General features: G+C 39.8%; 1 long non-coding RNA gene across 1 annotated transcript; it reads left to right on the plus strand.

Annotated features, from left to right (window-relative positions):
- The first annotated feature begins 6,943 nt into the window (after positions 1-6,943).
- LOC119541561 lies at positions 6,944-14,506 on the plus strand. Its single transcript, XR_005218305.1, has 3 exons — positions 6,944-7,117; positions 7,257-7,308; positions 14,086-14,506. It is a non-coding gene; the product is annotated as an uncharacterized LOC119541561 (long non-coding RNA).
- Positions 14,507-26,966: the final 12,460 nt, after the last annotated feature.

Below are 26,966 nucleotides of genomic sequence, written 5' to 3' on the forward strand. Positions count from 1 at the left end.
CCGTATTTTAGTTAACATGACCATCATTGTGCAGTCACCCAGTCTTAAAACCACAGCCTTCTCTGACCTCACCAATATGCTAAGCTCCTTTTAGGGGCATGTGCTTTAACTTGGTGCTTCTCGAAATTTAATGCACTCATGCATCATCTGGGGCTCTTGTTCAAATGCAGATTCTGGTTCAGTGGGTCTGGGATGGGGCCTGAGGTTCTGCATTTCTGACAAGCTCCCTTGCAGTGTCTGTGCTGCTGGTGCAGGGACCACACCATGACTAGCAAGGCATTAACCTCTGTTTTCAGGCAAGAGAATGGCTTTCTGCTGATAGAACTCCCCCTTTAACTCCCTCTTTTAGGAGAAACTGTCAGCTCAGTTAGGATGGAATTGATGATCCTGAGTATATCATGCTTTGATTTAAATTTTTTTAAAATGGAAATAAGACAAGGAATATCATAAGGCATAAACCCCAAACAACTGTGGAGCAAATGGGACTTCTCCATCCATCATGTTCTCTCCGACAGTTATTTCTGTTCCATTTCCTTACATATCACTGGATGCTAGTTTTGTCATCATTTATTCATTCAGGCAATGAATGTTTCTTGAGGGTCCACTACATGTGAGACACTAAATACACTCAGGGAAAAAAAAAAAAAAAAACTGTGGTAAAATATGATTTTCCTTGTGCCTAGAATGTTCTTTTCACTATTCTGAACCCCCTTTTCTCACTCCAAACCCTAATACCACACATACTCTTTGTACCATAGCAGTTCCAAACTATGTTCTAAGATACTCTAATGCGAGTAATAATTGCAATCACTAGAAATGTTTCATTATCAGTGACCCAATTTCTATGCATTATCAAGAAATTGTGTCATGATAATTGTTTCATTGAAAAGGCTTGTGATTTTAAGGCTGCATTGTTTCAGGTTACAAAGATTGGAATTTCAAAAACAAATATGACTCTAAATATATGGCTACCAAACCTAAAAGTCACTGAAAAAATGTAGTAAGTAAAACCCTGTAGTGACAGTTCTGGGGAAAATGAAAATTTGGATATAGCATGATTGGTGATTGGGTTCCATCCTCTTCCCGTCTCTGTTTTCAAATGAGACTCCTGGAGGGGTGGGAGGATATGTACCAGGACATGAGAGAATTTGTATGGAAGGCTGGGTAGGATGGAAACAGCAGCCATCTTGGGAAGTGCAGAAGCAGAGGGCAGGTCTCTGGGAGCCCCAAGTTCCCTCAGTCCTATCTCTTCAGAGGAGGATGCTGAAATAGTCATTTACTACCCAGAAGTTCCCTGGAATTTCTGTTGCTATTCTGGATGTTTCAGGCAGCCCCGGGATCCAGAAACACCCCATTGATATTTAACCCACTGCTACTTGTCACGAATTTTAGATCATGCAGTCAGACCAGAAACTGCGGACTATACCAGATATGATCAGATTTCCCAGGTGGCTTCTTAAACCATGCAGCGATGCAACTCCGTCTTTTATACATCTGGAGCTTTGTGTATTTGATTCCAGTGAGCTAGTGATGGCATTTCTTTTCCTACCTCGCCATCCCAGAGCTTATTCATTGTATCTCCTTTTCACCTATTTTATGATAAAGCCCAGAGCCACTCAAATAAAGGTAGCTATATCACTGCTAATTCCTGGTCAAGGCAACCCAATAACCAGCAGAAATCTGCTAATGCAAATGGTATTTTCTCACTAACCCATTCCAAATCACAATAAAATATAAAGCCTATAGTGTTTATAATGTGCCAGCAGTAGCTAAGTATTCTTCATAAATTCACTTATTTAATCCTCACAATAGCATTAGGAGCCATTCACTATTATCATCCTTATATTAAAAATGAGGACTGTGAAGCAGAGAGAAGTTAAATGATTCCTGAGGTCACACAGCAAGTGTGTGTCAGAGTTGGGATTCAAACCTAGATAGTCTGGCTTTAGAGTCTACACTCTCTAGGGTACTTCAATTATGAAGACTCTTGCATGCCATTCAGGATTGGGTTTAGACATTATTCTTGAGTCAGCAGGAAGCAGTTGAAGGGTTTTCAGAGAGGCAGGCTTTTTCAGATTGAATGTCTGGAAAAGATCACAATAATAGCTGGGATGATATCTCTGGGTTTCCTGGGTAATCATTTTTCCTGAAGCCCGTTTGGCTAACTCTTGAGGGCCCTTGAATCAGACAGACCTTGGATCAAATCCTGGTTATTAATAAAAGCTAACGTTTTACTGAGTGTTACTGAGTTGCTATGGTAAAGGTTACGTGGATTATGGCTTTTAATGTTCACAGTAATCCTGGAGTAGATACTATTACTCTCCCCTTTTAAAGATGAAGAAACTGAGTTCTCAGATTGATTAAAAATGTGTCCAGGGTTGCACAGCTAATATGTCAAGCAGAGATGAACAATAATTTGCAGAATTTAAGTAACCACTGTGTGACCTCCTGTAATGCAGATCACCAGTTCTGACACTTCTTAGTGATGTGATTTATTTAATCTCTCTTAGCTGCTGTCTTCTTTACCTGAAAATAAACTTGTAATATTACCTCCCTCACAGCCATGTGATGAGGGAAAATAAGCAACAAACAAAAAATTGTGTCATGCAGTAAAAATATTAATGCTTTATTCCCTCAATATAATAGCTCCCTTTGGTTCTCCTGAATGCAACTGTGATTCTCTTTCTGTTAAATGTACACCAGAATCTCCATTCAGATGTGTATTTTACTTTGTTTGGGGTGATGGGTCTTGATTCAAAATATGTAAGAATTGCTTTTCAAATGTCTATAGCATTAGCCCTCCCATATGTGCTTACTTGTGAAAACAAGGTCCTCCCTTTCCAGTGGATTCCTGATTAAATACTGGAAGTGTTGTGTCTCGATGGAGATTTTGGCTCCACTCATTATAAAAGAGAATCCCTAAAAATGAATGCCTTAAGAACTGAGGTGGCTCTTGGCTTTTGGCTGGTTGTCAATCTTCCTTACTTCTTCCTGGATTAAGATTTCATATAACAAAACAGCCATATTTCTGTATCTGTTGTCTTATTTCCACAACAGTTGTAAAGATAATTAAATGTAATAATATCAGGAAACCACTTAAATCTTGTAGGTTTTCAGTAAGTATTGGTTTACCAGTGTTAGTTTGTGAATAATAATAATAGTAATCATGATATTAGCAGTATTAGCCTTGTTATTAATCAGATTGTAGAGTTAATCATCAAACCTTTAAAAAGGGGAGAGATTTGAGATTCTAAGGAGTTCAGTGAGCTGCTCGCAATCACAAAAGAAGACACTGACATAACTATGTTAAAAATTTATGAACAGAAGCCTGACTCCTGCTCTCTATGTATTAAACAATGAATTCTAATAAAAGAACTCTAATCACTGCCTGTGTAATGACATCCTAAACAATACAGTTAATTGCAAAACAACTTCTGTGTATTTTCACATATCTGTTCATCTAAATGGCAAGATTATACCATTTCTATTTGAGCTTTAACTTCCCATCATTTGTTACTTCATTCATTCATGGAGCAGGTGTTTCTGAAGCTGGTGTGCTGTTTCAGGCACCGTGCTAAGTACTGGGGACAAGAAATGAACCAGTCATTGTCCCTCATACAAGGAAGTTAAACTCTACAGTATTTGCTTCACCTGGTAGTTTTCTCAGATTCCATTTCCTCTGATCGCCATCCTCTTAAAAGTAGCTCCAAGTGCTTATGACAGCTGACCCACTTCATTCATTGATTTAGTCAATCATTCATTCAGTAAATATTTATGGAGAGTTTATTTAATGCTATGGGGATAAAAGGTTGAGTGAGACATAGTCCCTCCCTCAAGTACCTTAAATTTTCTAATAGAAGAGACAGATTAAAATAAACAATCAAATGAAATAATTACAAATTGTGATACACAGTATGAAATAAACAAATATGACATTATAGCATAATAATAACAGGGAGAAAAATTTTAGAGAAGATGATTAGTGAAGGCCCTTTTGGAGAGGTGGCATTTATGCTGAAATTTGGGGGATGAGAAGGAACTAAACATGTAATGAATGTAAAAGTCATTTCAGTAAAATAACAGAGCAAAAAGACCCCAAGGCAAGAAAGAGCTAAGAGTTTTTCTAAGCAAAAAAGAGACATGATCTGACTTGATTTTTAAGAATATAATTCTGGCTGCTACAATAGAATGGATTGGAGGAGAACAAGAATGAAAACCGGGAACAATTCCTGAACCAAGTGTAAACAATAAAACTTTGCAGCAGGAAAAAAAAAAAAAAAAAAAAAAAAAAGAATGAAAAATGGGGCATATTGCATGGTTAGGAAACCATTACAATAGTCTAGGCAAGAGATGGTGGTTGTTAGGATAATGGCAGTAGAGATGGAGGGGAGCTGGAAAATGCAAGATATATATTGGATGTAGAATCAATAGGACTTGCTGATGGATTGGAAATGGCAGGAAGGTGAAATTAGCAATTGGAATAATTTCCAGGTTTTGGCTTAAGCACTTGGATGATCTTCATTGTCACTGAGACAGAAAATCTTTGGAGTTGGAAGGCAGGTTTTTTGGGGAGAAAATAGGAATTTAATACAAGGGAGGAAAACATCTTAAAAGATTCCTTACATTACATTCACTGCAGAGATTAAATGTCATATATGGGGAAATGGGGAGAGCAGCATATCTGAAAGGATATTCTGACCTTGTTCCAAAAGTAAGATGCTTCGGCGTAAAAGGAAAGAAATTTTTGGTAGTCTGGAATAACATCCTCACAGAATACCATGGTGGGAATAACTTTGATGCCAAAGACTCTTTGATGCTGAAATTTCTTCTGTTACATCCCTGCCAAGAGGTCAAACAGTCTCTGCTGAGCATTCATAGGTAAATAGGGTGTAAGATAGTAATATCTAATTCTTACAGAGCTTCATTTGTGTTAAGCATTCTTTTTTTTATCTTCATTTTATTGAGATATATTCACATACCACACAGTCATACAAAACAAATTGTACATTCGATTGTTCACAGTACCATTACATAATTGTACATTCATCACCTAAATCAATCCCTGACACCTTCATTAGCACACACACAAAAATAACAAGAATAATAATTAAAGTGAAAAAGAGCAATTGAAGTAAAAAAGAACACTGGGTACCTTTGTCTGTCTGTTTGTTTGTTTCCTTCCCCTATTTTTCTACTCATCCATCCATAAACTAGACAAAGTGGAGTGTGGTCCTTATGGCTTTCCCAATCCCATTGTCACCCCTCATAAGCTACATTTTTATACAATTGTCTTCGAGATTCATGGGTTCTGGGTTGTAGTTTGATAGTTTCAGGTATCCACCACCAGCTACCCCAATTCTTTTGAACCTAAAAAGGGTTGTCTAAAGTGTGCGTAAGAGTGCCCACCAGAGTGACCTCTGGCTCCTTTTGGAATCTCTCTGCTACTGAAGCTTATTTCATTTCCTGTCACATCCCCCTTTTGGTCAAGAAGATGTTCTCCGTCCCACGATGCCAGGTCTACATTCCTCCCCGGGAGTCATATTCCACGTTGCCAGGGAGATTCACTCCCCTGGGTGTCTGATCCCACGTAGCGGGGAGGGCAGTGATTTCACCTTTCAAGTTGGGTGTTAAGCATTCTTAAAAAGGGTTAACAAAAATAAGATCCACTTGTCAAAAATTTCTTCTAATACTCAACAGGAATCTGTCTTCCATTTTACTCAATTCATTAATTTAATCTTTGGGGAAACTCTCAAAATATGGTGCCAAAAATGAATATTAATGGAGGTGCTTGTAGGGTTAGGCAAGGTTTCTCTTTTCTCGCCCTGGCTTAGTCACCCTCTTGGGATTGTAGGCTTTTTTCTCGTTGGTAACAGCAAGGTTGGATGAGATGACCTTTGAATTCCTTTCCAGCTCTAAGCTTCTCCAGTTCCAAAATTCGCATTGTCACTTTAAGATGGACAGAGAAATATGCATAAACTCTGAGAGAATGAAATCAGTAAAAGGCCAAAAGGATCCAACTCTACATTTCCCATGTATGAAATTTTTATATTTAAGCTTATAGCAATTAATGGAAGCCTTAGTGTTTTAACGAACAGACGATTCATTCATTTCTGTACTATCTCTGAATCTTTTGCCAAAATCCAGCTTGAATATATTGTCTACTACAATACAAAATATATGTTCCTTGAGGATCCATGTAATGAATGCCTTCCTGACCTCTATGAAATGTTTAACTCTGCAGACAAAAAAAAGAGTATATTTTTCATACAGGTTGTAATTGGCCCTAGTTAAGTGCTTAAGGCCAGGATATCACAGGGTGGAGCCAGGAGAAACAAGTGCTCTTCAATTTCCCTACTCCTCTACTTCCATCCCGACCTAAGCAAGAAAAAAGGAGACATATTAGCAAGGATTCCCATAAAGACACCTTGGTATCTGGAGACCTACCGTGGGAACCCCTGTCTATACTTATACCATGATTTATGCCAATAATGAGGAATCTGAAAGATGATATAGCAATGACTCTGAAGGCCCTCTCTCCCCACTTCATTTGCTGGTGTTGAGGACATGCGTAATCTGTCTTCCAAGTCAGTTCTCATTGGCTCAGAGCCCAGGGCGGGACTGAGCCTGCAGGTGGCTCTTTTCATCATGGGTTAATGGACTGGGAGTCCAGCAGCAACACAGCCTGTTTTCCCCTTTTTGCTTTACTGTCAGGACAATCAAGGCCCAATTCCTGCAACCAGGTCATCTCCAACACTGATGCCTTTGGTCCTGCCTAATGATCCTATTTTGTTTATGATTATTTTTCAATTGATGCTAATTTTACCAGGCTGCTGGATTGATTGATGTTCTCCATTTCCTCTAGCGGAAATGCTGAAGGATGTACTCTGGGGGTGGGGTGGGGGAGGGGCTGTGTTTTTGGGCTCTCACCAATTGAGCAGAATGTTTACCAGGAGGCAGTTGTGTTTTATTCCAAGCTAGTTTATATCAGTTGTGTTAGAGCAATTATTATAATACAAAATTTAATTAAATAGTTCATAAACTTTGCAACAGTAGTCTAAAAGAAATAGATGTGTTCCTATGAAAACAAAGTTGTATGCTTTGAAAAGATTCAAGAAAGGTAAGTTGCTAAAAATAATGAGGTAGACTTAGACACGGGTGAAACAAGTGTAAAAGCTTGGGGGGAAAGTCAAATGTCTAGAAGGATTCTGCATTCTGATTGCTTTGAAAGTGTCTAACTAAGTTTTTCTTTATTTTAGGGTGACCAAAACTTGAAAATTGTGGAGAGTGATGGATTATGAGTGTGCCCAGGTACTTAAAGAAAATATTTTTATATTTTGTGCATAAATGTATATTTATATGTTTAAGATAAAATGAAGTGTTTCAGGTATGTATCTGATGTTATTTATAATTCCTGCTTTAACCAACTTTTTTAATTAACCAAATAACTACTACATCAGAGAAGAGAAGATCTCTAAAAGTCAGCTGTAATCAATTTGTAAATAGGTGGAAGTATTTCTAAATATATAGAGAAATGAATAAAAAATTAATATGTATATGCTTAATGAGTCCAAATCATTATTTCAATTTGGCCAAATCATTCTGGTGATAAAGTAATGAGATGGGCATTTGAGACACATATTCACTTACCTTGGGATTACTTTGGAGAAGAGTTGTCTTGCTGTAACTAACATAAGGTCACACAACATATGAATAATCATAATATAGGCTCAGAGCTGCAATCTCAAAGGTATTCCATTACTGCGGTTTGCTACAGAAATGGAAAAATCCTGGGCTTTGGAGTCAACCAGACATTGGTTTCAGGGCTCAACTCCACCATTGATCAGAGACCAATCTTGGACAAGTAATTTAACCTCTTGGAGCCTCCTTTTCCTCACCTGTAAAAATGAAAATAGCATTCTCCATTCTCACTGCCTTGTGGAGAGAATTAAGCACTGTAAATGACATATAGGTATCTAGTGTAGCAGCAGTCTTCAGCCACTTAATATGAGAGCCCTCGCTTCTCTTTCCTGTTTCTTCCAAATGCAAAAATTGGCATTTGGGATTATTGAATATATATAAAAAATATGCAGGCTATCGCCCTATTGCTCTCTCTGTTTTTTTAACATCAGATCTTGCATTTGTCTATCCCAAGCACATAAACATTACAACATAGAAGTACTTCAACTCTGGGCTGTTTTGTACATCTTGTTATTTAAAAGTCTTAACTCCACAACATAAAAATATCTTTTGACAACTGTTGCTTTTGATTCACTCACACAACGCACCAGAGGCTCAAGGCAAGGCTCTCTTATCAACCAGTTCAGACAAGAGATGAGAAAGGCTCTCTGTTTGTATTCTCTAAGTTTTCATGGATCAGTGTAGTAACCTGAGGCACAAATCTCCTTTAGGCACTTGGGCTCGGCCTGAATATCCATAATTTCAGGGCAATATTTCAATATCTTCTTCTTTAAATGTCTATAAATTCCACACTCAATTGCCCCCTTCATTAAAATAAATCTGGAATTGTTGTGCAAGTTGAGAAGCAACGTTTTATAAAGGCCCATACGCAGGACTTCACAGGATAGACTTGCTCTGAGCCTCTGCGGTAAATCTAGGCCAGTATACCACCCTGAGTATTTGACAAATTGCACTGTTGCTTAATTTTTTTTTATTCCATGAAGTTTAAAATAAACAATTAACCTATTTCCAACACAGTGTTTGGTATTGATTTAATTTAGCATGTGTTATTCATTTGCATGCCTCACAACGGTTGCTTAATTGTCTAAATCTTGCCGTGTGGAGTGCTGCCTATGGAATCTCTTTCCACAGAACACTCTTAGCAGAGTGTGGCTTACTATTTCCATAACATCTGTCTTTTCTACTAAAGAGCAGATTAACAATTATGCTTCTTTTAAAGGTGTGTGTAGGGGGGGTTGGGCAAGAAAGAAAATTCATTTGCTTTCTGGTAAAATAGTTTGCAGTCCTACCACCAGGTCATAGATTTGGCTTGTACCCATAATGCACCTGGCAGGATTGCCCTTTTCTTTTGCCTTATTATGCCACAGAATGCCACATTATTTCCATTAAACATGATTGTCTGTAAAAGAGACTGTATATGCAACCCCTCCTTCTTGCTACCACTCCCCATCTCACATACACGCGTGTGCGCGCATAGAAACACATGCACACAAAGTTCCTTTCAATTGTGTTAAGCAGTAAAGCAGAAGGATTTTTTAAATTAGTGTTTTGTTTTGGCAATGGTTGCTGATGTGCTCATGTAATACTGTTTTAATCAAATCCCCAAAGCTGGAGACCTTTCAGCGCATCTTAGACTGCACTGTGCAGGGCTTATTCCACTTGAAGTGGCCACCAGGGAGGTACAATTAGCTGTTCCCATGGAGAAGTTTGTTATAGTAATAAATAATAAGTAGCATAGGTAGCGATGGAATCAATTAAAGATATTTTTGACCATCTAATGGTTTATGGGAATGCTAAATAATTGACAACAATAAGCTTTTGACTGTATTTTCTATCTGCATGTCTCCTTGTAACTAAACATTGACTATGCACACAGGACAGTATCTGAGGTCACTACTTTTTCTCTCTTAGAGCCGCGTTGTCAAGGGTACTGCATGAAAGACAGTTGCAGCCCTTACATAACCAAGCTGATTTTGAGAGGGTTAAAAGTCTGCTGTAAATATTTGCCGCAGGCGGAAATCTAACATATGAAGCGGGAGAACAAATTGTGTTATCAGTTTCAAAAACAATCTGTTTCGCCTTTCATTTATTTATTTTTTTTAACCAGTGTAAAACAGAACAATAGGAGTCGACTGGCTGAGAGGGCTTTGTGCTTTGTCTCTGGGTTCCAATAGTTTTTGGTGTTAAAATGGAAATTTGGCAAGTGAGGCATTGGGAAAGTGCTCTATATTCTTTTGGCATCTTGACAAAGAAAAAAATCAAAATGGTCAAGCTACCTTGGTTCAGAATTGGTGAGGGTGGGCTCATGAGTCACTTTATAAATAGTCTCAGAAGGAAATGGGATGGGCTGGCTTATTGCTCATAGTCAGGGAGGAATTGACATGCCACCTATCACCTAAAGCAGTGATCCCTGAGCCTAGCAAGATTTACATGAAAAGGCACAAAGGTTCCTGTGAAGTTATTGAATAAGTGACATGTGATCCTAGTGCCAGTGTGGGTGTCAGTGGGAATTCGTCAGACACACTACACATACAGAACCATGAGCATCCAGAAATACAAGAGCAGCACAAATTGCCTCCATGGTCTGCTGATGTGTGGAATTTCTTAGTATGTGTTAATTACACCTCGAGTAAAGTGTAGTTCATATAATAGCACCTTTTACTTAGGGGCTGGCAAGCTACAGCCCATTAGCCAGATCTGGTCCACTTCCTGATTTTGTAAATAAAGTTTTGTTGTAACACAGTGGCATTCATTCGTTCACTTACATATTGTCTGTGGCTGCTTTCACACTACAATGGCAGGTGTGAGTAGCTGCAAAGAAAGCTAAAAATACTTACTATGTGGCCTTTTACAGAAAAAAGTTGACTAACCCCTAACTTACAGGATTTCTTAATCTGAGGATTTAAAATTTGCCTGTTATCCTCACTATGTCCCATTAAGAGGAAAAACTTTGCCCCATCCTTCCCATACCTGTTTTTTTTTAAACCTGGAGACTTGAAGGCACAGATTCTGAGGATGATCAGATGATCAAATAGAACAGTAAAATGATTCATAGTTATTTTCTGACCATACCTATTGATCAAGAACATCAGAATTATTGAACAGTGTCCTGGGCAACAAAGAGGCGCACGCTGTTGGAAGTAATTGGTCAATTGCCTCAACTAAGTAGCTGGTTCACAGCTGATAGGATCATTTGGAAGTTTATCAGGATGATAATGAACTCCAAAGAGCAAGAATGGAGGTCAAGTTAGGAACAAAACTAAAACATAAAGGAGATTGACTCTAGAATGTGTAAGGAGTGAGAAAAGTACAGGAACAAAGTGAAGGACTCGAAGCCTTTCTAGACTGTGGGAGAAGTGTCTGGAATTCCTTTTTATTGGATGATGGCTCTTTGATAGTCATCCTGAGAAGGACAGACAATGTTTGCATTTCCACAGCAGCCTGTAGGAGAACGTAGGCTGGTCTTTTTCTCCTCTGCCACATATAGGATGAATTGCAGAGAGTCTGGTAAAAAGTGATGAGAGAATAAAGCAGAGAAAGGTGGTCTTTGTTTTCTCTGAGCCAGGAAATCACTCAACTCACACCTACGCAGTGTGAACAAATTGGCACTACCAGTGTTTCCTTTGAGTGTGTGGGCGCAGAGTCTAGAATCATATTTATTCTAGAATCATATTTATTCTAGAATTATTTCACTTGATAATTTCTACATCTTTTCTAACTAGGTAAGAATTAGTAAATTTGACTTGGAGTTAGGATTCCTCAGCTTATAAGAGAAGGACTGCTTTATTGTTGTTTTTTCCTATGGAAAGTTATGTGGCAAATAGAAATAAAAAGAATCAAGTGAAAAGAAAGGGTAGAGTGGCTTGAGCCTTACTTTCTCCAGGTGCAAAAGGCTATTTTCTACACCCCACCCACTCTGGACTCTTTTTGTCCTTCAAATTCACCATCTCCTTTCCCCCTTCTGCCCTGGGGTTCTCCGCTCTCTTTGCCATGTCACTCCTTCTTACACTTCATTTCTTAGCTTCAGGTCAGTTCTCCCTGGACACCTCCTCTGACTCCAGCTTGGATCCTTCTGTTGTTTGATCCTGTCATACCCTGTACTTCCTATTTTATAGCATTCCTCAAATCCTTATAATAACTTATTAGTTTATATCTCCTCTAGATTGTAAGATCCATGAGAGATTGTTCACTACTGTGTTCATCATAAAGATGTAATGGTTGCCAATCTAGGGGACTATATTATTGGAATAAATTTTTAGCACAAAAAACAAATAATCTGTGGAAAACTGTATAAATTAAAGTCCCTCTATTCCACAATAGTGTTGGTGAATGTGGTGGAACTAACGTTTATTGATGGCCTTCTTTGTGCAAGTGTATTATCTTGCTTAGCCATCTCAACAACCCTCTATGAATGCGAGTCCCATTATTGCTCTGATACAGAGAGGTTAAGTGACTATCTCAGGTCATGATGCCGGTAAGGAGAGGAGCCAAAATTGGAACCCAAACCTAACAATTTATACAGTCCAGTTTTTCTCATCACTTCATGCTGTGGCCTTTTTCTGAGTGGCTTTTTCCTGAGAGTGTCAAAGTCAATAATTTCTCTTGATCTTTTTCTCTTTTCTCCTTCCTCTTTTCTTTACTCCCCCTCTTTTTATTTATTTTATTTTTATTTATTTGTTCCTTTTCTACTGGCAAAACCTAAGACCTGTCAAAGGCATCTATAAGCACTCCTAGCCTGTCCCATGGCCCCAGAAGTTGCTGGCCTCTGCTTTATTTCCTGGAAAAAGTGCATCCACTGCTCATTCCACTTCTTCCCAGTCAAGACTATGCATCTTCTACCACCTAAAATGCCTGCAAACTCACAAACTCGCTCTAAAAGGAAAATAAAACTTTTAAATGTCTATACAACATTTAAACATTTAAAAGTTTTGTATACACATTCAAAAGTTTTATTTTCCTTTTAGAAAGAGATTTTAAATAAGATTTGGGTGGGGATTTTGGCACATCCAATCTTTAGTTTTTTTCAAATGATTTATTAAAAAGCAGCAACCAACATACTTTTATATAGCACAAACAGGAATTGAGCTCTCCAAATTCATCATCCTTACCTAATATTCTATAAAATTAGTAGAAGATTAGATAAAATTATTAATCAAGGAAATCAAAATGGGAAAGACAAAATAGGTACTTGCTCAAAGTTGTTTTGCCTTTTTATTATCTGAAGAACTCAGTGATGCACTGGTCAAGAAACTCTTTTAAGGCCTTTCCATGAGGCAATACGTAATCATTAAAATCAAAGCCTGAAAAAAGAAAAGTTGTTTTTGAGTATCAAGATAAATTTAAAGTCGAAATTATCTTCAAATGTGCCATTCAACTTTTGAAAACATGTGCTACCTAATAACTCATACCTGTTACTCTTCTGCTAATTTACTAAAGATAACCTTCCTGAAGTACTGGGTCTTCCTGAAAGCATGTTTTTTGTGATGCTGGATTTTCACCTATATTTCCATATTCTTTCAACCAGCTCGTCAGCTGGTTGGCAAAGCCCAAATCACCACCTAATTTTGAATAGTCCCTTGGTCGACAGAGAGCCCTGCACATCTGGTTCACTCCGTAGTCTTGTTTCTCAAGACCTGGTCCAGGAGTCTCCACCGCCTGCCCTGTGCCTGCCCCCCTCAGCCTTATCTCACATGGCCCCAGCATCACCAACAAAGGAGAACTGCTCAGACACATTCTTCTGTTGTTCTAGTTTATGTTTATTCACATGCTATATTCCCTTTTACCACAATCCATTCTCTCTGTTACTGGTTTTTCTTTAAAGCCATGTTCAGGCATTACTTCTCTTTAGGAGGCCTTCCTGAATGCCTTACCTAGATGAAATAATTACTTCCTCTTCTAAGCTACTTCACCACCTCATTCACATCTCTTGTGTTGCATGTACCATATATTCCATCCAGCAATTGTGTTAAGTATCTTTCTACCCAAAGATTAGGTGTGATGACCTTCCCTTATCCCTAAGACTTAGTTTAGGAGCTGCCATAGAGTTGGGACCCAGGGATGTGTTGAACTGAACTGACAGACAGAGGACAGAAAAATTGACTGGCTGTTAGAAGATTGAATACCACCTGGACCTTTTACCAGTGTGAATTAACCTACCACAGACATTTTAAATTTCCAGTGTAATTTGTCATTAGATCTATGAAAGTTCCTTTTCTTATGTCCTTTAAAGGCGACTGTGTTGTGCTAAGATTATTGGAGGTAGTGATTAGGAGATAGGGTCATTTAATTTTTTAAATGGATGAACTTCAATCAGATTTGTCAAAGTTCTGGAGCCTTAGCCAAATTTATTTATTAAAAGTCATCCTTGATATAATCTCGTATCTGCAGAACCAACAAACACACCAAGTCCCTCCCTTCAAATGAATCGCTTGAATGCAAAATCAACTGTAATTCAAGAAACCAAAAACATTAAGATGGGTGAGCTTTGCCAGACTGGACCAACTCGTTCTACCTGTTATGGACAAAGAAAGGTCTGAAGAGGTCCCAAGGTACGGGGAGTTGTACCTGTTATAAGGAGCATTCTGTGTCTCCCCCTGCTGGTTGGTTGGAATAACCAAATGGAACAACCTCCAGAAGTTCTGACTGGTCAAGATCATCACGGCTTTGTACGGTCTGGCTGCCTGGCCTCTATGAACTTTTAATAAGAAAGGCTTTTCAAGAGTTCACATCAGGATATTGTATCCCATCTCCAGCTTTCCAACTCTGTTTAATTAGCATTCTGCTTTTCTTAACAATTTCAACTTCACATCCCATTGAAATAAACCATTAAGAAACTCACTTCTTGAATATTTAAATTCCAGGCTATAACTACATTGTGATTAGATTAAAATTGTTTTAAAAAGGTTGTATTTGAAAATCATCTGAAACGTTACCGCAAGGAATACCATTTCCTCTGGTCTCCAAGGGATTGCTTTAGTTCACCGGTAAATTTAGAAATATGAAAAAAAGAAAAGTTCTTATAAAAAGCGACACTAGATAAGGGTAAGGCCTCAGAAAATTTGGAGGGGAAAGAAAGAACTGTCCAAAATGTGTTTGTATTATCCCATTTCCATTATTTGTAGATTATGTATCTGACAGATTGAAATCCATAAGAATTTGAATAGGCTTTTTATTGTGAGTATTCATGACAAAAGCCGAGATGAGCCAAGAGCTTACAAAGAAGATACTTGTGATGGATGGTTTACAAACCAGAAAATGCTCTCATTCATTGGTGACAGTTAAAAACCTGAAGCCTTGCCATGATCATAGCTGAAAAGTGAGGACTGTACGACAAAAAGTGAGGGAAAAATAAGAAGGAAAAAAAACAAAAATGGAGAGAAGTACGGATTCTCTCATATCTGCGATTAGAGATGAGAACCCACAATGAAATACACAGAAGCCAGTGTAACAGCAAGCAAGGAAAAGTTCAGAAAAAAGAAAAAAGAAACCACAACGGTGTTTGAAAAGCACAAAGGGCACACACAATGCACATTGCAAAAGGCTTTAGGTTGTTTTGTGTAGCATAGAACTTTTAATATTTGATGCTAATGGCTCAATTGTGTTCATTATATTTTGTTTACTATATTAGGGAGTCTTGTCCAATTAAAGTAATTAATATAAACATTTTATTTCTTCATTCACAAGTATTTATTGAGTGCTGTTATTCAGAGGATGCCAATTCCTTAAATAAACAACCCTAAGATACCAGTAGCTTAATGCAACAAAGATAAATTTCTTACTGTGTCACAACCCAATACTGGTCATTCCTGGACCCATGCTTTTCTACTTTGAGGTGCTACCATCTTTAGCAAATGGTCTCTAAGTTCATTGAACAGGAAGAGACTGGAGAATCACTCATGGCAGTTGTTTATGGATCAGGTCTGGAGGTGGCTTACAACTATTCTGTCCACATTCCATTGGACAGAAGTCAGTCACCCAACTCCCATCTAACTACAAGAGGGCTCTGGCAAATGTCTTCCTACTTGCCCAGGAAGATGATGACATGGATATTGATTAGCAACAGCATTCTTTGTGTGAGGCTCTAGAGATTCCACAGTGGGTGGCAGGTAGGGGGAATGGACAAAAATTCCTGTCTTTATGAACATAGGAAATAGACAACAAATAAAATAAATAAGTAAAATGCCTAGTATATTATATGGTGATAAGTGCTCAGCAGAAAACTCAAACACCTGGGTAAGTAGGGTAGAGAGTATGGCATGAGTCAGTCACAGTTTTAAATAAGGAAGTCTGGTAAGCCCTCACTGGGAAGGAGACATTTGAGAAAAGATCTGAAAGAAGTATAGAAGTTAGCAGATCCATAGGGAAAGGGGGTTTCGGGCCGAGGGCACAGCGAGCCTGAGAGTCCTGAGGCAGGAGTATGGTCGGCACATTAGAGGAACAAGGAAGCCAATGTGTCTGGAGTGGAGTGAGCTGGGGGAGGAGGGGTGAGTCGGAAACAAGGCCAGCAAGGTAACTGGGGAGGTGGGGACAGACTTTATAGTGTTTGTGGGTCATTGTGAGGACTTCCGCTTTACTTTGAGTGAGATAGGAAGCATTGGAGGGTTTAAGAAGAGGATTGACACCCTTGGGCCTGCATTGTAATGGTCACTCTAGTTGCTGGGTTGAGAACAAAGAACAGGGGTCAAGAGTGGGAGCAGGTAGACTAGTTAGGAGGTCATTGTAATAATCAAGGTGAGAGATGATTGTATCAGAATGGTATCAGTGAAGGTGATAAGAAGTGATTGGGTTTAGTTATATTCTGAAGAGAGAGTCAACACGATATGCTGATTGACTGGGGTAGAGAGAGGGATCAAGTATGACTTCAAAATTTGGGGTCTGAGTAAACACATGGATAGAAGAGTGTGAGAAGAGCAGATTTGGGAGTGGGTGTGGGTGTGGGGAGGGGTGGTCTGACCAGGAGCTCAGGTTTTGAATAAGTTTGAAATGGTTATTAGATGTGAAATTAGTCACCTAGGAAAGTGGGAGAGAGAATGGACTCAGGAAATGCACTGTGATTGTCTGGCTACATTAAGGGCTCACTTGAGGAGAATGAAAATGTATTTAAAGTGAGGCAAGTCAGCAGTCCTGTGTTTATTTCCAGCCTCATTTAGTTACATAGGTGCAGGTGAGGATAAGAGGGGAGTTGGTTTTGACCAGAGTTGCATTTTTCAAGAGAGTAGGCCAAAGAGATAGAAAAGGCATTGAGGTCATAAGCAAAAAAGTAGTTAAAATGATTGGCTTCAGAATTAAACTGGAAAAGAAGTGGATTGAGGATAAGAGTGTAGAGGTAAGAGGCAGTTTCAGAGGTTAGATCAATGAATTGTAGGTTCCAGGGCTGTCAAAGGAGTGTCAAGATGGAATACTAGAGGGTGTAAGCTGGAAAGAGTGAAAATGCTGAACAGAGTGGGGTGAATTAAGAATGAATTTGTGAAGGGTTATAATTTTTGGTAACAACAACATGTGGAGCATGACTGTGGGAAGGGACGATTGAAATAGTGTGGAGAAGAGTGAAAGAAACAAGGAAACAGGAGTTTGGAATTATCTGCCTGGATATTGAATCACCAACAAATATGAGAGTATTGTAGAAAGTGACAGCATGCCAGGAATTAAAATCTTCAAGGAATTTGAGGAGAGGATGACTCAAGGGGCCCATAGATGTTTAGAGAAAGAAGGGATGACAAGTAATGCAATCTGATAGCAAGGGATTCAGAGCTGGAAGTGTTAGGAGATGGGAGGGAGAGGGATCTGATGTGGTAATGAGAACTAAAGAGGATGCCTACCTTACAACTAGCCTGGTGGTTCACTGTGTGGGGGAAGGAAAAGACAACAGGGAAAATGGTGCCCCCAGGAGAGAGCCTGGTTTCAGAGAGAAAAATAAGACAATGAGAAGAGCTTGAAGTTGTTGGACCTTTTGGTGGTGTAACAGTGAGTTCAAAAAGCACTGTGGAAAGGGTTCAGGTGATGAAGAGAAATGAGAGTTGGGTTCAGAAAAGAGTCTACACAAAGCTATTATGAGGATTAGCATATGGGGATAAGGTTATCAGTTAAAATATAGGTCACTTGTTAAATTTGAATTTCAGATTAAAAAATGGAGTTTTGTTTTTTTTTTTTTTTTTTTTTTATATGTCCCAAATATTGCACGGCACATACCTATACTGGAAAAAAAAATGCTTTTTATATGAAGTTCAAATTTAACTGGGCATCCTGTATTTTCATTTGCTAATTCTGACAACCCTAAAGGACAATGCACAGTCTGTGGCCTGGGAGTCATGGGCTTCTTGCTGTAGCCGGCACAGTCAGGGATGAGGAGCACAAGTGGGCTAGTCCTGATAGTCACAAGGCAGATGACCCTGGTAAGGCTGTGAATGTGTTTGGATATGGGAGGGGAAGGGGCGAGGCTCTTACCTTAAGTGCCTAGAGTTCTGGAGATTGCCAGCCACTCCTAGCAGAGGCATCCATGACGGGTGGGACCTTGCTTACTCCTAAGAGGTGGGGTCCCACCTGGCATGGGATGGTCTTACATTAAGCTTGGATTTAGAATCATGCTGCATGATATTCTTAATTTTTACATCCTTATTCTCTGATTTCTTAATCCTTGCTTGTATTATATTTGGACCTAACACATTCTCACTGACAAGCCATGGGTTTAGACTTCATCAAATTCCCTGTACTATTGCAACAGCCTATTAATTTATCTTTCAGCCTCCAGTCCCTCTTTTGTCTATCCCCATCCTTCATATTGCCTTCCAAGTATCTGAAGGACAGGCAGTCTATAGATAGGATCTATAATGAATGGATGAATGAAAAAGCTCAGATTAGGTCATGTTATTTCTTTCTTCAAACATTTTCAATGTCTTGGATAGGATCTGAACAAATGGATAAACGAAAATTTTGTATTAGGTCATGTTACTCCTTTCTTCAAACATTTTCAGTGTCTTCTATTGCCCAAAGCAGAGCCTCCCAAGTTCAGTATTGGCCACTGCTTTTTAGATATTTGCCTTGTCTGCAAATACTGTACTCTTTCCTAGTTAATATTTTTCTTAAAATTGGCTTTAAATCTATTGTCCCTTTTTAAAAAACGTTTCATTATCATAGATAACAGGAAGTTGCCAAATAAGTAGAAAACATCCCATGAACCCTTCACCAACCTTCTTATCTTGCTGTAGTATCATATCAAAACCAAGAAATTAACACTGTTACATTGCTGTTAACTTGTCTACAGGCCTTTCTCATTCATTACCATTTTTTAACTTGTGTTCATTTGTGTGTGTGTGTGTGCCCACACGTGTGTAGTTCTCTGCAATTCTGTTCTAGGTACCAAGTCACGTAACCAACATTACAATCAATATGCAGGACTGTTCCATCGCCACAAAAGAACGCCCTCATGCAACTTCTTTGTATTCGCACCCAGCCCCCACCCCCAGCTAACCATGTGATCCCACTTCCCCTTGTCCCTGTTCCCTGGCATCCACTAATGTGTTCTCCATCTCTATGTTTTGTTATTCTGAGATTGTCACATAAATGGAATCCACAATATGTAACCTCTTTTTCATGGAAATTTTTCACTAAGCATGGTGTCCTTGAAGTCCATCCAGATTGTTGTCTGCATCAAAAGTCTGCTACTTTTTATTGCTGAGTAGTATTCCATTGTAAGGATATTGACCAGAGTTTATCCAACCATTCGGCCATTGAAGGTCTTTTAAGTTTTCAGTATTTTTCTATTACCAGTAAAGCTGCTATGGTCACACATGTACAGGATTTCTGCTGTCTTTTTAAAGTTAGCTTTGTTCTAAGACTCCTTGAAATTGTGGGCTTGGTGTTTTGCTGTGTTCTCTTACCTAACTCAAAATTAGTAAATCCATAATTATTAAATGTTGTTTTTGAAAAGTTCATCCATGGAAAAAACTTTAGGACATGTTGGCCTATAGCACAAAAACAACCACACATAGCAATAAGGATGACTTGTGCACATAGAATGCTGAGGGAGTGAAGCCAAACACCAGAGTTTGATTCTATTTGTTTAAAGTACAAACTGACAAAGGTAATCGGTGCTGTCAGATGTCAAGATATTGGAGAAGAAAGAGGCCTTCTCTTCTTTAGGAGAAGTGGTGACTGGCTTCTGGGGTGGTGGTAAATGCTATTACTTGATCTGGTTAATGGTTCCATTTGTGTATTCAGTTTGAGAAAATGCACAGAATCATACATTTCTGAGAAATGTGCTTTTCTGAATATATACATACTCAGTAAAGCAGTAAAAAATAAGCTGTAGCGTATGATCCAAGAGTCTCTACATGTTCTCTTGTTTTGTTGCTCATGGTAGGCTGTAATCCACGACTCCGTTTAAGTTTCAATCATCAATAACATTTTATTTTTTAATGCTCTTTAAGAGAAAAGTGGAAAGAAGTGTTTCAGGCTTGGAGGCTTGAACAAACTCTCACTAATTTACTTATAGTGGTAGGATTGATTTCATCTGTAATTCTTTTTTTCCTGTAATCGATCTCACTGTCAAAAACCCAACCTGAGAACAATGGAATGGGTAAGTAGACTTTTTATTTATTAAAAGGGCAACATCTCAGAAATGAAATTACAACTTAGTTGGGATAAATTGTCTTATAACTTCATTTTTTTACATTGAAGCTATAATTGAGGGGCATTATATGTTGTTTATCACTGCAATGAAAATGCAGTCAGAATGAACTTCTCGAGGCTGTTAAACTGCCTCTTATTAGCATTGAAACTATACTCACAGCCCATTATCTTGGGCTATATTTTTTTTTGGTATAAGGGAATTGCTATCAAAGTGTACTTAATCTGAGTAGAATTGGATTATAATTGGAGTCTTTGTGAAAGGGGAGTTAAAAATTATTTGGTATTGATGTAAGGTAACAGTGTACTGTTGGAATGTTAAAAAGAATGTGGTGGTGGGATTGGAAGGATACATTGGTTATCATAATTTGATGTAAAATGATATTTTACATTTTTATTCCTAATGAATCTGGGTAGCAAAAGACAGAAAATATTTATTTGTCAGTTCATCTGATGGGCTTGGCTCTTCAAAGAGCACTGAAGAACATTAATCATGTTCTATAATCCAACCTCATATATCTCCTCATTCTTCTTCACAAGGAGAAATAGAATCTGAGGGAAAGGATTTCTGTATTTGGAACATAGGAGGTGCTTCCTAAATGTCAGTGAAGTTAAATCAAATTGTCAGCAGGTATGAGTAAAGAGGAAAAGGATATTCCTTCTAATAGATTATTTCAAAGGTAGATGTGGAATGATTATTATAATTTTATATTATGTTATGGGAGCCCAATTGCTGCCAGGCATACCTGTCAACATGAAAGCAGAATTAAACACTGTCACATGATCCAGGTCAGAGGTCGGCAACTTTTTCTGTAAAGGGCCAGATGAATATTTTAGGCCTGCAGGCCACACGATCTCTGTCACAACTGTGTAACTGCCATTTTAGCATGAAAGCATCTGCAGACCCTGCATAAACAAATGGACGTGACTGTGTTACAATAAAACTACAAAAACAGGGAGCGGGTTGGATTTGTCCATGGGCCATTGTTTGCAGCCCTCGATCTAGGAGATTGGCACGTGTGTATAAACAGGAAAGCAAACTTGCTCACTGAAATCTCATGGCCATATATGGTCATAAGATGGCCATCCAGATGCAAAATACGGCTTTATTGTTGCAATGATAATTATCATTATTCATTTATGTAATTATTACGTTATCAGGTAATTGTAATATAATAATTTGCTTAATTATGAGATAATAGTAATGCTTGTGATGGCTATCATTAAAATAAATAGACTTATCCTTTTCTCTTTAGAGACACTAAAATACAAGCACCTCCTGCTCTTCTGTAGAACATAAAAAGCGAGGGCAGTGTGTGATTTTGAAACAAAGGAATTTAAAAGTCCATTTTCAAACTTACTTCCTCTCCTTCCTTGATATAAGATGCAACCCTTCTGTGTGTGTGTGTGTGTAAAGTTGATTGAAAAGCATGACTCCAGGTGTGAGTGTTCCAAAGTCTCCACTGCTTTCCCAAAGACTTCAAACAAGGTGATTGAGAGTGAGTTGGCTCCTCTCCTGACTTAGGAGCAAATTGTTGTATTACTGTAGTAGCGCTGACTACATAATCTTGTGTAAGCGTTAAAGCACCAGCGAAACCGGGAGGTGACTAGAAGGGACCTCTCCCATCAGGGAGAAACACTGGAGATATCATTGCTGACCCAGAGGTTAGAGCTGAGAGTTCACTCAGAAATAAGGCATGAAGAATTTACTGTGTCATCTGTTTGAGGATGACACAGGTTACCTAATGGCAAGTTTAAACTGACCATCAGAGTGCCAGACTCCTCATTTGTAGAACTGCAATAATATCCCCACTTTTCAGGGTCATCGTGAGAATTAATTGAGTTAGAATATCTAAAAGTGCCTGGTTCACTCAACCGTGCGTGACTATCACTGCTCCTGTGTTTACTCAATTCTTCATTCCATGATTACTCTTCTTTTGTATGAGCAGTGCTGGGTGACTAGCAGGCACTGATTGAGACAGTCGCTGAATTATTTTCTTAACTCCCAATTTGTATTCCTCTTCGAAATCTGACAGACTGACACCAGAATGCCAAACCTGAATTGAAGTACAGTGACATCTTTGAATCTTTTAACTCTACATGCAATCTAGGGCAGCAATTGCAGTGCATTTCCCAATACTTACATTTCCAGTATTTTTTGACATTTAACACCATTAGAGCATACAGCAGAATCCAAGTACAGTTTCTTCGAGGTAAAATGTGAGTGTTTTTTCATATCTCAGTGTGTTGAATAACCTTTAGATGCAAAGTTAGCACAGCAAACATTGACATGATGCAGGCAGCTCAGTGCAGAGTGCCTAAAAATAAATATAAGAAGTTCATATGCTACCAAAAAAAGAGTTTTGCATTTAAATGGGAAAACAGTTTTGAAGCTTACAGATTCATGAGATCTCACTATTGTCTTTGATCTCATGGATGCAATCGATTGGAAAACACTAAATATAGCAATACCAATTATATATACATTGCTTAGATAAATTTATCAATTTATTTTTGGGTGTATTGTTTTAAAAGTTTCTTGGCAGCTGTAAAGTTTGGTTATTTCAACTGAAGCCTCAGTTTATGTGCTTCCGCATGGCCACATGATTTTCCAGTGAGACATTCTGGAGTTGAGTCTGAAATTTAACGTTTTAGGGAAAGTTGGATGACCTTTCAGAGGCTGAGTTCTATTGTCTTTATGACTGTTATTCTGTCTTTTAAGGGAGAACCTCTAATGTGCCTGAAGATGACAGCCTCCCCACTGTCTCCCTCATCTTCTGATGGGTATGTTCCTTGGGTGAAGCTCTAATGCCTGGATTCTATCATCCTTGAAGATGGGGTCTTTTCCCAGAGAGGTTCCTGGTCCTCCAAGCACCATAATTTGCTGGCAGACAGCAATTCTCTTTCTTTAAATTGTGATAGTATCGCTAAAACCTTTGGAAAACCTTTCCTCTCTTATCTCAGCCTTGTAGTTTAGTCAGATTGACCCTAATTCAGCACTGCTGGAAATCAGTATATCTTATCACCTTGATCACAGTGATGGATTAAAGGACACTTAAGTGTCCTGGTATCGACTCTCACTGGGACAACTTAAGTCATGTGCCCTTCTCTGGAGCAATCAGAGCTGATCTATGGACTTTGGCTTGAATGCTCAAATCCAGAATCCCTTTTTCATGCTGAACATGAAGGTGGATGCAAGTATCCCTGAGGATTTCTGGCAGTTGTGTCTGGCATTCCTAGTAGTGAAGCTAGGAATGGAAAGAAAGTGGGTCCTTGGTGGCATTGGGAGCATGGTTCAAGCCTTGTTTAAAATCAGGTGTTACCTCTTTACCGTAGTTACATGAACCAATAAATTCATTTTAGTGTTTAAGCCGTGTGTATTATGCTTTGGTCACTAGCCCAAAAGAATCCAAACTGAAGCACGCAGGCCTTTAGATATACCCAGGCAGTCTGAATCTGAGGGTGAACATGGAATAAACACAATGGGACCCTAGTGTCCGGCGCCCTCTCGCTCGGTCCCACGCGTCCCGTCCTCGGCCGGCAAGGAGAACAGAGGGAAAGAGGGAGAGACACAGACAAACTGACACTTGAGGCACACAGCGGCAGTGAACGCAAGCCTTTTACTGGAGCCAGGAAGAAAACTTTCTCTGTTACATATTCCACACGAGGCTTTACACCCCGTGGGAGAACAACCTCTATGCGGCCGTCAGGCACGGCTCCCTGTGGGCTGTCTCTCCGAGGCTAGCGCGGGCACTTTCTTATATACGATAGTTACAACCAATGTGCAGGCACTACGTAAGCGTGTACAATAGGCTAGCAGGCAACCGCCGCCCTAAGCGTCATATGCGGAAACGGGATGCAGGCGCCATCTTGGCTCACTCGATGGGCGGGGGTAACTCGAGAGCAGGTCGCGGCCTGTCCACTAGGCCCCAACCCGGGAAGCGGCTCTCCACATCTCCCCCTTTTTTATATATTTCACCCAGTGTCTCCATTGATGAGTGTACTCCCGTGGGCTTGAGTGACCCACTACATGTTTTGGTGCTTTGGGGAGTCTGGACTAGGCCCCTGCCATTTCACGGCAGAACCTCTGGCACCGACCAGAATGCTTACCTCATATAGAGACCGGAGAGCCCGTGAGCTGGAAACGACGTGACTCTCCCTACCGGACTTTGCCTTGTAACTGGGTAGTGATAGTTGGGACAGGAGAGTGGCATCCAGCGTCAAAGGCGTCACTAGGCGTCTCTGTGCAATGGCCAGAGCCCCGTGCGGCCGTCACCGGGCTCCCGCCTACGAGACTTGCCTGAGACAGAATTTGAGACTGCTGGAACTATCAGCTAAATCCGGGATATGGCTATGGACTCTGCCGCGAACCCTGCCCCAGAGTGCCCCACCCCGAAGGGGATCGATCAGTCGAGAGCCTGCTGTTCAATATGAGGGAGGAGTAAAGGGAATCAACGATAGTTCAGCGAGTCGGGGGCTCAGCAGTGACAAAGCGTCTTGTCGATTGTCGATGGCTTAGCTGCTGCGGGCTAGGTGAAGGAGTCACAGGCGGAGGGAGGTTCAAAGTCCAACAGTTCAGAGAAGCCGGAGCGCGGCGTCGGTGCGATGCTTTTGCGACCGAGAAAAGCCTCGTGGCCGTCGAGCCGACCGATGGCGACGGGGTCGCGGAGGATTGGCTGGTCCTCCGGAGCAGTGGTCATCAGAGGTGGCGAGTTGCTGGTAAAAGATAGCACCGGTCTGCTTCCTCACAAGTTGGACGATTCTGCGAATGATGTATGGTCCTAAAGCAAGAGCTAGAATAATTATTATTAGGGGGCCAAGAAAGGGAAGGATATATGGGAGGACGAGAGCGAAGAAACTGGACCAATAACTGGCAGCCTCACGATCTCTTTTACGTTTTTCCAGTCCTTCCCGGACCTTCTTTAGACTGTTCTCTGCAAGACCTGTGGTATTGGCATACACACAACACTCTTCCCCTAGGGCGGCACAGAGGCCTCCCTCTTTGAGGAGCAGAAGATCGAGGCCTCGGCGGTTTTGGAGCACCACCTCAGAGAGGGAATTAATAGAATTTTTAAGATGGGAAATAGCGTCTTGTAGGTGACGGATGTCTTCGTCGACAGCAGCCCGGAGTTGAGTTAGGGCGGAACTTTGACTGGCTAATGCAGCAATCCCGGTGCCAGCGCCTGCAAGACCTAGGAGGGAGGCAATCGTGAGGGCGGTGATGGGTTCTCGCTTTTGCAGAGTGGCAGGAACTGCAGTTGTTTCCAGGCGGAGGAAGAAGTCTTCCTCACTGTGGTATAGGACCCTGTAAGCAGGACTGCTTTCCACTTCCGGTTGTGTGCGGACTGGATGTCTCCGGATGGGTTATAGCACGAGTTATTGATGCGCTGGAAGAGAAAAGAAAAACATTTTTCTCAGGGAGAGACTTCTACCCTGGAAAGGTTATTATTAAGGGGAGCTTAATTTTGGATACTTGTGAAATTACAAGATGGCCAGCGTAAAATCTGGGGCATGGCTAAGGCCTTTAATTATAGCTTTAAAACCTAAGTAATGGTGGAGCAACACAGGGTTGTTTTCAAACAGAAAGCTCACCATGTGCTTTATATCAAAATCATATTTGAACCAGAGCCCTGATTCGAATTGTTATGTCTCCTAAAGATTTTAAATGCTTCTAAATCAAATTAATATTATTTCAGAGCAAATTTTTCCTTTTCCACCTTATAGAGTTTCTTTTAATCCACAATCTTAAATTTTTATGCCGCTGCAAAATAAAATTATCAGCAAACAAAGATCTGTAAATTAAAAGAGTTCACCATTTTAGTACAGAGTGCATGCAGCTATATGATAAGATTCCTTTAAACTCTAAAGACAATCCATCAGGGAAAAACTTTCCAGTGCATGTTATGGAAATGATTTGCACTGTGATAGTAAAATGAGGTTTTTGTTTTGTTTTATGTTATGTTTTAAAGACAATTCTAAATCATCTCTCTGGAAAGCAAGACCTCAAACTCTTTATCAGGACATTTCCTTCTCATATGCAAATAGACAGTCCGAAGGCAGTGAGTCATCCCAATCGATTGTTCACAGTCAGCCACAGACCGATCTCCCTGCTCCACTCCCTCCCCCCTTCTCACTACCGCACCCGACCAGTCCTACATGGAGTCAAAAGTATGAGCAGACAAATACTGTTTTATTTACTAGTATAGGAAATTTTCTTAATAGTACAATTCAACAGCAAACTGAAAGACGTGGCTCCTTTGTCCAGATCAAATTTTTGTTTATATAATTTATATACTCAGCACCTCTTCTATATGGTTGTCATCATGAACTATGTTTCCCTGAGAATAAAATTATGTAGTCTTTCCTCAAAGCAGTACTATAACATAAATGTATTCATTTCAGTCAACAGCATTGAAATGCCTACTGTAAGAAAGGAGAGTTTCTCAAGTAACACATGGAACACAATTCTAAGAATGTGGCTGCCCTTGGCAGTGTGTTCTCAATGTCAAGGAAACATTGCCCAGGCGGGAGCTCCCATCTGCATCCAGTCCACCCTTTCTCGCCGGCTCTCTCTTCCTCTAAGTGCCTGGACCGCTGCACACACTCTCGCCTCCCGGGTGGCTCGCGGCCAACCCCCAGTTCAA

Source organism: Choloepus didactylus, chromosome 1 (genome assembly GCF_015220235.1).
Source record: "Choloepus didactylus isolate mChoDid1 chromosome 1, mChoDid1.pri, whole genome shotgun sequence".
Taxonomy (NCBI): Eukaryota; Metazoa; Chordata; class Mammalia; order Pilosa; family Megalonychidae; genus Choloepus; species Choloepus didactylus.